This window comes from Antechinus flavipes, chromosome 3 (genome assembly GCF_016432865.1).
Source record: "Antechinus flavipes isolate AdamAnt ecotype Samford, QLD, Australia chromosome 3, AdamAnt_v2, whole genome shotgun sequence".
Classification (NCBI taxonomy): Eukaryota; Metazoa; Chordata; class Mammalia; order Dasyuromorphia; family Dasyuridae; genus Antechinus; species Antechinus flavipes.
In genome coordinates, this window is record NC_067400.1 from 290,134,948 (window position 1) to 290,147,509 (window position 12,562).

At 38.0% G+C, this 12,562-nt stretch overlaps 1 protein-coding gene across 1 annotated transcript in view; it reads left to right on the top strand.

Annotated features, from left to right (window-relative positions):
* Nucleotides 1-2,653: 2,653 nt before the first annotated feature.
* Nucleotides 2,654-12,562, top strand: part of TMEM45A (transmembrane protein 45A) — an 80,018-nt gene continuing 70,109 nt past the window's right edge. Inside the window, exon 1 of the mRNA XM_051985191.1 lies at nucleotides 2,654-3,007. The gene's annotated coding sequence lies outside the window, so the exon portion shown is untranslated. The remainder of the gene's footprint in view (nucleotides 3,008-12,562) is intronic.

The window sequence follows — 12,562 nt, forward strand, 5'->3', positions numbered from 1 at the left end:
ATTGGAAACTGAGAGGATAACCATCAACTGGGAAATAGCTCAATAAGTAACGATATGTGATTTTTAATGGCATATTATTGTGCTGGAAGAAATGATATTGGGAAGAGGATCCCTGTCCCCAAGAAACTTATTCTTTTTTCACTAAACCTTAGAGCAAGATTGGTAGTTTCTGCTGGATTTTCTAGGGGAAAACCAGTTGGGCAATAAACATTTTTTAAGTAGTTAAGTAGTTACCAGGCATAGAGCTAAGTACTGGGGTTACAAAGGAAGAAAAAAAGAGCCCTTATTTTAAAAGATCTCATAGTGTAATTTTGTTGTTCAGTCATGTCTGACTTTGTGACTCCTTTTCCAGTTTTCTTGGCAAAGATAATAGAGTAGTTTGCCATTTTTTTTTCCAGCTCATTCTCTGGATGAGGAAACTTAGGCAATTAGGATTAATTGACTTGTCTAAGGTCACACAGCTAGTAAGTGTCTGAGGTCAGATTTGAATTCAAGAAAATGAGTGTTCCTGACTCCTGGCTCTATCAGCTCTATTCCCCAATTCACTTATTGCCTTCATATTGTCTGTCACAGGGGAGAAAATATGTGAATAGATATAAACAAATGATATAAACAGGATAAATTAGAGAAAATCACAAGACAGAATATTAGCATTAAAGGAGATTGGCAAAGATTATTATTATTGTTATTCTTGCACACAATAAGATTTTAGTTGGGACTTGAAGTCACTGAAACTAGGGGACAGCCTAGAGTGAGGAGATGGATTTTTTTTTTTCGGTTACAGTATATCTTAGATAAAAAATATGTGTGCAGAACTGAACAGTTTTCTTGTTGCACAGGGAGAATTGGATTCAGAAGGTATAAATAACCCGGGAGGAAAAACAAAAATGCAAGCAGTTTATATTCATTTCCCAGTGTTCTTTCTTTGGGTGTAGCTACTTCTGTCCATCTTTGATCTGAATTAACTCTCTTTATCGAAGAGATCCACTTCCATCAAATATGTATTGTATCTAGGATATACTGCTACATATTTAACATATATAGGACTGCTTGCCATCTTGGGGGGGGGAGGAGGGAGGGGAAAAAAACGAAACATAAATGATTGCAAGGGATAATGCTGTGTAAAAATTATCCTGGCATGGATTCTGTCAATACAAAGTTATTATTAAATAAAATTAAATTAAAAAAAAAAGAATATATCCTCAAAGAGGAGATGGATTCTTATATGGGGAAAACAAAAAGAGCAGTATCACAGTTTTAAAGGGTAGCTGGAAAGATAGGAAGGAAGTGATGTTATGAAAGCCTAAAAGCTAAACAAGGATTTATATTTGAAACTGAGAGTGATAGGGAGCCACTGGTGTTTATTGACTAGAGTTATGTGGCCAGACCTAGGCTTTACTAAATTCAGTTCAGCAGATGAATGGAGGATAGATTGGAATGGGGGGAAACCAATAATCCAGATGTGAGATCATAAGGACCTCAATAGGGCAGTGATAGTGTCAGATGAAGGAAGTAGTGAAGAAGAGATGTTTTGAAGGTAGAATAGACAGGACTTGGCAAGAGTTGGGATTAATTTTGAAGAGGGGAGGGAGGAGTTTAGTTTTTGGGCGTGTTGTTTGATATCTACAGGACATTTAGTTTGAGATTCCATTAGGCAGTTGGAAGTGAGAGTTAGAAGATAGTTCAGAATTATATAAGGGGTCGTTAAGTGGCTCAATGGATAGGGCGTTAGGCTAGGAATACACATCTTCCTGAGCTACAATCTGGCATCGGATACTTACTAGCTGTGTGACTGGGCAAATAACTATTGCTTCAGTTTCCCATTCTATAAAACGAGCTGAACAACAAATTATCAGCTTAGATATTCAAACCCAGGGGAGTTGACGAAATAAGCGAAATAATCTAGAGGGAGAAGAGTCTCACTTCACCCACGTTAGTTTAGGAGGAAGATTCAGGAAAGGAGAGAAACCTTTAAGATGAACCCTTCTTTAATCCCACCGAATTTCTCTCCTCTTCCCCGTGCGCCCCTTCCCCATAAACTTTGCCCCTCCTGGATAGGAACCGAAGGATTATGAGAAACGGGGTTCCCTGAGCAGGTGGGCCTTGAGCATTCTCCGTGCTAAGGAGCCAGAGGACTTACCCAGGAAAGTGACCTGGGACCTTGGGTGAGATTGTTTTAGGGCTGCTTTGGGTGGTAAAGAGTGGAGAGATGGATGGCTTGTGGTGCCCGGGTATCCACCTCTTGTCTCTGCCCAGGGGTGGGACTGAAAACATCCAGTCCAAACAAACTGGTTTGCAAACTTCCAAAGCTGCCTAACAGGGTGTGTAAAGAAGTATCGGCAAGGGAGAAGCGTTTAAAGACTGGCCAGGTCTCACTTTCACCTCCGTCCGCTCCTCCCCGGGGCTGTCCCCCAGCTAGATCCCCTCACCACCCTCTCGGCGCCGCTTTCCCATTCCCATCCCGGGCCCCGCCTCCCCGCCCTGCTGTTCAGTGCCACATCACTGGTCGCGCCTGCAGCGCCCGCTCTCCGTCTATAGAGGGAGGCAGGAAAGACTGGGTCTAGCGGAGGGATGGAGATGGAGTGACGGGGAGAGTAGCCAACCAGAAAGCAGAGAACAGCGTAGCCACCAATGAGCTTGGGTTGCTGCCAGCCGCGGCAGCCCGAGTCCCGTCCAGGGGTGCGGGCAAATGAAGCACATCTGGACAGTTGCGCGACTTTGCTTGAGGGTTGTTCATTTCCCCTTGGTTAGTTTCCGACTTATTCAGCTTTCTCTCCTTCTGGCCGTTTAGTGGCTTATTGCCTTCCCCAAAGAAGAAATCCGAAGACCCAGATTCAAAACTTTTCCCAGAGAAATGGGACCAAGTACCTAATCTAATTTTCTTGAGGTTTTTAGAGCAATCGGAACAAAACAGCCCCATCAACAAAAGCCCATCTCTTGTCTGGTTTTGAATTGGCTATTGCAACCAAGTAGCGAAGACTGAGTCGTAAAGAAACTGACAAGCTAGGTAAGTTTTTTTTTTTTTGGGGGGGGGGGGTGAATTGGGGGGTGGGTGAGAGTTGTTGTGTACTTTGGATATTGTACGTCTAATGCTACATTTTAGTTATAAGTAGTGGCCGCTATATTCTCACTAGCGCTTTCCCTGGTTGATGAAGGGATGAAAAACACTGCTTTGTGCCAGAAACTGCACAAACTTTTTCCTCTTCTTTTTGTTTCTTATTTGCTTAATATCCTTTCTCTGTTCCCCACTTCTACCCCAATCTACTAGGTCTCCCCCCCTCATATTGAGAAGAAAAACAAACGTCTAATTAGTATTTTGCAGTAAATCACCGCTAACTCTGAAATTGAATATACTGTATTTTTTTTTTTAAACAGAGAATGGAGTTTTCCCATTTAATTATACTTCTGCTGTCCTTTTTTTTTAAAGGCTGTAATTTCCAGCAGTGCCTGCCCCATAGAAGGAAGTTGGTAAATGTTTGTTGACTGACTCATTGATGTATTTCTTCTTGGAGAATTGAAGCAATTATATAAATAGCACAATAGACAAGATTTTTGCTTTAATTATCTGGATAGTCCCGATTAAAGTGCTTTTAACTTTAATCATCTAAATAATTGCTGTGATTTCCCATCACATTTCAGTGTAGATACAACCTGAAGATTTTCCCTAGCCTGCTGTTTCTTTTTGAATACATTCATACATTTAACAGAAGAAAGCACATAGTATTCATCAGTATCCTTTAAAAGGAAGTTTAAAGATGGGATGCTATAAAAATAATGATTAAACTTTACTTATAAATACTTATGATTGCACATAACTCATATTGAAGTATTTAGTATTTTCCTAATACTAAATTTCCTATCACTGTCTGATTTGAACAAATTGAGGCCTATTCTCTTTAAGACACATGGAATGATAGCTTTTTTTTCCCCCTGCTTGTAATATTCAGTTTCTTATATGGGATAGTTTTTGTTTAATAGGCTTAGAAGTCTGACTTGTAATTCCTGAGTGTAAATAAAGTAAGAAGGGATTTTTATACCATGACAGCAAGTGTGTTTTTGTTAACCCTTCTCCCCCCAAAAAAGATAGATTAAAAAAGAATGGAACAACTCAGGTGGACAGTTCAAGGAAGAGATGTCACTCATGATCCCTCCTCATCTGTCATTGTCACCTCCATATCCTTCCTGCCATTATATAATCATCACTGAAACCACCCCTTCCTTCCAAATTGCTGCATCCTTCTACTTTCTATTCTGTTTATTTGTCTGTTTATTTGTTTTTCCTCCTTTCCATCCTTAAAAGAATTCAGGGCAGGGCTAGAAAGGAAAGGCTGGGCACTGATTCAGGCTGCTGTATTATTTGCATACTCTCTCCTGGAAACTCCACTTAGTGACCTGTTCTCAAGACAAGTTGCCCTGTATACTTTATGGAAACATTTCACAAAATACCAGCCCTGAAAGGTACCTTGAAGATAAACTAATGGTTCAATTTCCCCATCAGTCTACCTTCTGCCCCTCCCCATGCTTGATAAATGAAGACTGTGGAGTCCAGAAATTTGAATAAGGACAACACACATGGCTACACCTTGATTTAGTGATGGTTAAGAAATAGCTCCTCTTAGCCATGTTTGAAAGATTCACATATTGATTAAATGTTGCTTTTCGGTTGTTTTAAAATACAATGTCCTTTAAATCTTTATAATATAAAGTTTCATTTAAAATAAGTTTTTATTTTGAATTTTCTTGTATCTTTTCTAGTTGAGCTCATGGAGGAAGCTCCTTTCCTCCAATTCTTCCTACTTCTTACCAATCATTCAGTAGAATTAATTAGCAAAGACAGTTAGCATATCCAGCTTTTAATAATAGTTTTAGAAGCCCATTTTAGCTGGAGCACAGGATCTGTGGAAGGTGGTAATAGGAAACAAGATGGGGCAGATAGGGTGGTGCCAGATTGTGGAAAACCTTGAAGATCAGATAAAAGATTTTCAATTTAGACAATTATAGAGAGCCACTAAAGAGTTCTGAGTAGATGAATAATATGTGAAAAGGGGGATAATTACAATAACAATACTATTAGCTAGTATTTTTTGTATTACCTACTATGTGCTAAGCACTGTAATAAGGACTTTACAACTATTATCTCATTTGATCCTTGAAACTGCTTTGGGAGGTAGGTACTATTATTACTTTCCTTTTATAGATGAGGAAACTGAGGTAAATAGATGTTAAATGATTTGCCCATGGTAGTACAGCTAATAAGTATCTGAGGCTACATTTGAACGCAGGTCTTTCTGACTCCAGGCCTAGTACTCTATCCACTGAGCATTCCTCTCAATGCACAAAGAAGAATAATTTAGAAGTGGTTTGAAGGATAGATTGGAGGGGGAGAAAGCAGACGGTTTTTAGACTAGGTCAAACAGGCCATAATGAGGTGCTATCCTAAGGTGATGGCAATGGTAACAGATCACAGGATGTATGTAAGAAGTAGAACCTGCAGGATGTGGTAACTGGCTTTGTGAGGTGAGTAAGAAGGAAGATCTGGAGCACCAGAAAGAGTAAATAATGGGACATAGACAGAAAAGAGTGAAACCAGGAGATTCAGATTCAGGGGGAAAGATAATGAGCCCATTCTTGGAGTTTTTGCTGAGCTTGAGTACTAGGGCACTTGAGTAGCATTGAAGATTAAAAGCTTGTAGATTTTAGAGCCAGCCTAGAAATCATCCTCTGACTGAACTCAGGTTTCCAATCTCTTAAGTCCAGCTCTCTTTCCTCAGTGCCAGATGTAGATATAGAATTCAGAAGAGAGGTCAGAAGTGAGAGAGAGATTTGGAAGCCAGCAGCAGTGAGTCATTTTGTGGTTAACAACAGAATCAGTGGTCATTTTATTAATTATTAGGTACTTACAGTGCACTAGGCATGTAAATACATGTGTTTAGATAACTTTCTTTCTATTTTAGCACTCTGAGCTCATATCAGTGCTTTCCTTGTACACAGAAGCTGGTGGAGATAAGCTTTCCCCACCATCCTCTCTACCACCATCACTTCTCAGGCTCAGGCTCTTGAGTGATAGAGACCATTCTGGGTGATAACATTTGGAAAATGAGCCTTCTTGGCTGCCTTGGAACAGTTATCTGCCATTCTCATTAGCTTGATTGATTTCACCCTTCTGGCTAAATGGTAACTACAGAAACCAAGTGGAGCTCTTTGGGGAGGCAAGAAAATGAATAATGTATTTACTTATTTCTGGTTTATAGGATCAAAGATTTAGAACTGGAAAGGACCTTGGAAATCATCTAGTTCAATCCTCCACTCTCCCTTGTTACATATGAGGAGAAATTAAGTGATTTGAGTAAAGCTTTTCAAATCTAGGACCTATAAATCTGCATTTTCCTCTATACCATCCATTTATCATTTATTCAATAAATTAAACATCTGTTATGTTCAAGGGACTAATAATACAAAGAAAAAAATTAAGCAGCCCCTACTCTCCAGGAGCTCACATTCTACTTTTGTACACTGATAAGTGAGGGAAAAATATATGGGTATATATCCATAGCTCTAAACAGTGTATGAATGTACCTTTTTCTCCCTACAGCCTCTCTAGTGTTTATTATTTTTCTTTTTTATCAGTTTTGTCATTATGATGGCTATGAAGTGATACCTCAGTGTAGCTGCTTTTCTTCCATATGTGCAAAATAGTAGAGGAATAGGAGAGAACCAGCAAGTTCATCAATTATGGTGAATCTTATAGTTACAATTACAATGAATCTTATAATTATGTAAGAACCAATATTCTTGGTTCTCAAAGAGCTTATAGTCAAGCATGATTTTACTTTTATTATTATAACACTGAGTTTTCCTTCCTCCTACTATTCAGATTTGACTCAATTTCTAGTGTTTATTTTGTGATTTAAATTTTTTAATAATGTATTTTTATTTTCAAAATATTTACAAAAATAGTTTTCAACATTTACCCTTGCAGAACTTTGTATTCAAGATTTTTCTCCCTCTCTTCCCCCCATCCTCTTCCCATAGACAGCAAGTAGTATATAATAATATAGGTTAATAATGTGCACTTCTTTTAAACATATTTCCACATTTATCATGCTACACAAGAAAAATCAAATCAAAGAGGGAAAAAATGAGAAAATAAAGCAAGCAAATAGCAACAAAAAAGGTGAAAATACTATGTTGTGATCCACATTCAGTCCCCATAGTCCTCTATCTGGATGCAGATGGCTTTCTCCATCCCAAGTCTATTGAAATTGTTTTGAATCACCTCATTCAAAAGAGCCATGTCCATCAGAATTGATCATCATATAATCTTATTGTCACTGTGTACAATGTTCTCTTGGCTCTACTCATTTCACTCAGCATCGCTTCATGTAAATCTTTTCAGGCTTTTCTGAAATCATTGTTTCTTATAAGAACAAAAATATTCTATAACATTCATTTACCATAATTTATTCAGCCCTTCCCCAATTGATGGACATCCACTCACTTTCCAGTTCCTTGCTATTACAAAAAGGGTTGCCACAAACATTTTTGCACATGGAGGTTCTTTTCCCTTTTTTATGATCTCTTTGGGATACAGACTCAGTAGAGACACTACTGGACCAAAGAGTGTGCACAGTTTGATAGCCATTTGGGCATTCAACTTCTAGTGTTAAGAAAATCCAGTTTTTTTTGGGGGGGTCTTGGGGTTATAACTACAATAATGAATGAATTGGAGAAGACATCTTCCTCTTAGTACTTACATGGATTCCCATAGTCGTATGAGATGAGATAACCAGGCTATCTTTAGTGCTGAATAATATTCTTGTAGGATGTATGGATCTAAGTATTTCTACTCCTCCTTAATGGCCTGGAAGAATTAATTAGGCCACAAGAGGCTGGGATGTCACAAATCTGTGCATAGAAACTTGAGTGTGAGAAAATTTAGCTTCTTTTCCCTTTTAGGAGTGAGCTGCTAGGTGGTATCATAGTGCACAGAGCACAGGCTTCGAGTCAATAAAATTCATCTTTCTGAGTTTAAATGTGATCTCCTCAGACACTTAGTAGCTGTGTGACTCTGGGCAAGTCACTTAACTTTGCCTGCCTCGATTTCCTCATCTGTAAAATGAACTGGAGAAGGAAATGGCAAACCACTACAATATCACTGCCAAAAAAAAACACCAAAAGGAGTCAAGAAGAGTTGGATGCAACTGAACACCAACCCCTATAGGATTAAATAGTGGAGACATTTCTACTGGTCACATTGAAGAAGGTTTTGTTCTATATTCCCCAAGGCTATGGTATTAAGAGTCAAGAGTGTTAAATGGGGGACATCAAAACTCAAAATTGGTGAGTGGATAAGAGAGAACTCTGCCTAGGTATTTTGTATATTTTATTTAGTAATAAGTTTTTTAAAAAGAGAATGGTATCACACTGATCAGGATGAAAACTGATATTACAAGTAATAGCTTAAAAGAATTCATAGGATCATAGAACCAGAGGTGAAAGGGATTTCAGATGCCATCTAGTTCAACTCTCATTTTACAAATAGGGAAAGTGAGGTCCATAGAGGTTATATCACTGTCAGGAGCAGGATTTGAACTCATTTCTTCTGATTATAGAGCCAGTGCTCCTTTTCCTGTACTAGGTATCGAGTATGTTAATTGAAAAAAAATTTATTTATACATATATACATATACACTTTTAATTTTGGATGTGAGAAAATGGAGGTCAATAGAAGAAAAAAAGATTCTCCAGAGCCAGTTGAGAAGATTGAGATCAATGTTTCTGGGTAATTGCCTAACTTAATAAGCCAACTTTTAGAAGGGGTCCTTTTGTTGCATCAGCTTTGATTTTTTTTTTTTTTACCTCTTTGCAGTACTCAACTCATGTGAAGCCATTTTAAGAGGCATTCTAGGTTCAGTGGCACAGAGGACAGACTTGGGAAGTGTAGTGATAATTTCTATTTATGGAATATTTTAATGGTTACAAAGTGTTTTCTTCACAACACTTTGAGGTAGGCACTGCAAGTATTATTATCCTCAGTGTCTAGATGGGGAAACTGAAGCCAGTTGGGGTGAGAAATGACTAAATCTTTGTTTTTGTCTCAGTCAAATTTCTTATCTTTTTGGCCAGGTTTGTTTCAGGCAGAGTGAGCCCTGTAGTGTAGTCACTGGGTCACTTGAGCATAGTTATTTTTTTAAATACAATTTTATTTTTATTTTATTTTCAGTTCTGAATTCTCTTTCACTTTCCCAAGAGATATCACTAGTAAGTTTATATTCCAAAGAGATAAAAAAGATATACAAATATTTATAGCAGTTCTTTTCATCATTGCAAAGACTTACAAAGTGTCTGCTATAACTGAGAGTAAGCATTTATTGGGTGCCAGCTGCAACCAGTAGCAAGTATTTATTGGGTGCCTGATACAATCAGCAGCAAGCATTTATTGGTGCCTGCTGTAATCATCAGCAAGCTTTTCTTGTGTGACTGGTGCAAGTCACTGTGGTAGGAAGTAGAATGACTGATATGGCTTGACATTTGATGTTCTTCCAATTTGCCAGGTTGGCAACACATTTTGAATAATAAAGATGTTTCCCCAAATACATGTTGTTCTTTTAATAAGACAATGCCCTTCCCTTGTACCAACTCTATTCCTGTGATTTTTGTTAAATACCAAGGTCAGTAGTCCCAGGATAGAGTGATCAATAGTGTAAGAAGCTGCCCAGAGATCAATGAGAATGAGCATTGAGAAAAGACGGTTGGATTTGGCAACTAAGAGATCATTAACAACTTTGAAGAAAGCAGTTTTGATGGAATGATAAGGTTGGAAGCCAGAATGTAAGAGGAAAAACAGTGGAGGCACTTTTGAAGAGTTTAACTCCAAAGGGATAGAAAAGAAATAGTCTGATGACAGGGATGGAAGGATCAAATGAGAAAGCTTTTTTTTTTTTCTTCAGAATTGGTGAGACATTAGCATGTTTGTAAGAAGTAGGAAATGATTCAATAGACAAAGATTGAAAACTAGAGAAAAGATGGGGATGACAGAGAAAGCAATCTATTGGAGAAAATAAGATGGAATGGGATCATTTGAATAAATAGAAAGGTTAGCTTTGGTTAAGGTAGAACCACATCATCAAATGAAACCTGGGTAAAGGAGGAGACTATGGCAGAAAGCATTAAAGGGATAAGAGATGAGGAAGAGGGGAGAAGAGGGAATTCATGGTGAATACCTTTAATTTTTTCCCTGTGACATTTGAGGTAAGGTTCTCCACTAAGAGAAAGCAAATAAAACATGATTGGAATTTGTGTAAAACTGGGAATAAATGGAAATCATTGGAATAAGAATTTTAGGTATGAAATCTATTATAAACTTTTTTTCTGTAGTAAGATCAGAGTTGAAAACATGGTTGCCATATCTTTCTAATGCACTGATAGTTCCTATAGAGAATATTACTATTGTTTCCAATTGATCTAGGTATATGTTTCTTCTCCATCACTTTGAATTAGGAATGTGAGTGTGACTTGAAATGATCTAATATGGCATCTTTGCCTATTTACTGCTGAATTCCATCCCTGGTCCATTCTATCACTCATTTTTGGCTTTGGGGCCCTCGTGTGTCATGATTCTCTGACATTGCAGCTTAAATACTTTCCATTAAGCCTTATATATACACCATCCTGAACGGGGGGGGGGGGGTGGCTGGGAGGAGGAGTTATGCTCTATCCTTAGACTGGAAACACAAGCTATGTCACTGCCTCTCATCTCTAAAAACACTCATGCATGGACTATCCTTATAGAATGTTACTTTTTGGAGGATGACATTTTAATGAATTAAAACTGTGGCTATTCATTTTCAGTTTGGATTGGAATACTCATTTCTGAATGCTTCAGATTGGTTCCCTGTATTTTTAAATATCCATCTGTGGCTAAATTCTAGATTCTAGATTCTAGAATCAGGATTTCAAACTGGAAGAGATATTAAAGAAATCCCTTCATTTTATAGAGGAAAAGACTAAGATCCCAAAGGAAATATTCTAGTAACCTTCAGACTTTTGGAATCACTTTGTATTACATATTGTGAAGATATGAAACAACTTGAAACATTTAGAAATCCTATGATTTAAAAAATGAATAGAGAACGGCTCATGGAAGAAGGAATATTTTAGGGGAGCTGAAAACAGTGTACCTAGGAAGGGAGAGGAAATGTTTTTCCTCTTATCATAGCCTCAGTCTGTCCCATGACTACACTGTTGTGGTTAGCAGAGGAATGTTCTCTCTCCTTCCCTCTCCCTCTCTTCTCTTCTCTTCTCTTCTCTTCTCTTCTCTTCTCTTCTCTTCTCTTCTCTTCTCTTCTCTTCTTCTCTTCTCTTCTCTTCTCTTCTCTTCTCTTCTCTTCTCTTCTCTTCTCTTCTCTTCTCTCTCTCTCTCTCTTCTCTCTCTCTCTCTCTCTCTCTCTCTTTCTCTCTCTCTCTCTGTCTTTCTGTCTCTATCTCTTTTTCTCTCTGTTTCTCTGTTTCTCTTTCTCTGTGTCTCTCTTTTCTCTTTGTCTCTCTCTTTCTGTCTGTCTCTTTCTCTCTGTCTCTCCCTCTCCCTTCCCTCTCTCTGTCTCTCTCTCTTTCTCCTTTCTTCTTCCCTTCTCTTCCCACCTTTCTCTCCCTCCCCATCTGTTTATCTGTCTGTTGTAAACTTAAATCAAGAAATTCTAAATTCCTCTGGCTATCATGTAATCCCCCCATCCCCCAATCATTTCTTAGGGAATGAAGAACAGTTTAAAAGATAGTAATGAGACACACGATCAGATGAGATGGATGTCACAAATTGTGATTTGGAAAGGTCACTCCTTTGGAATGAAATTGATGTTTGTGAAAACAGAAATATGCATAACAGTTTTTTAATGCTTCAATTTGTATTCAGACAGCATCAGTTCTTTCTGTGGGGATGGATAACATTTTTCATCAGAAGTCCTTCGGCATTGTCGTAAATCATTGCATTGCTGTGAATAGCTGTCCTTTGCAACTGATCATCTTGCAATATTGCTGTTACTTTGTATACTGTACATGTCACTTTGCATCAGCTCATGCAAGTCTTTCCAGGGTTTTCTGAGAGCATCCTGTTCATACTTTCTTATAGCACAACAATTACATATCACAATTTGTTCATCCATTCCTCAATTTATGGGCATCCCCTTGATTTCCAATTCTTTGTCACCAGAAAAGAGTTGCTATAAATATTTTTGTACACATAGGTCCTTTTTCATTTTGTGTTTTATTTCTTTTGGGATGCAGGCCTAATAGTGGTGTTGCTAGGTCAAAGCGTATATTCATAACAATTAATAGGCACTTCCTCCCAGGGGCGTATGATATCTCTCAAAGTGTTTGCTTCTCGTTCTGAGCCATACTGGTTTTTACTTTACCTCATTAGTTGAGGTTGTAATTTAGATCTACATGTGCTTTTAAATACAGCTTGAGTAGATGATGGCAATTTATTTTAGAAAATATGGCAAACTTGAAAGATAGAATTGAGATCATAAGAGATCTTGCAGAAACAAAAAGAAAGGGAATCTGAAAA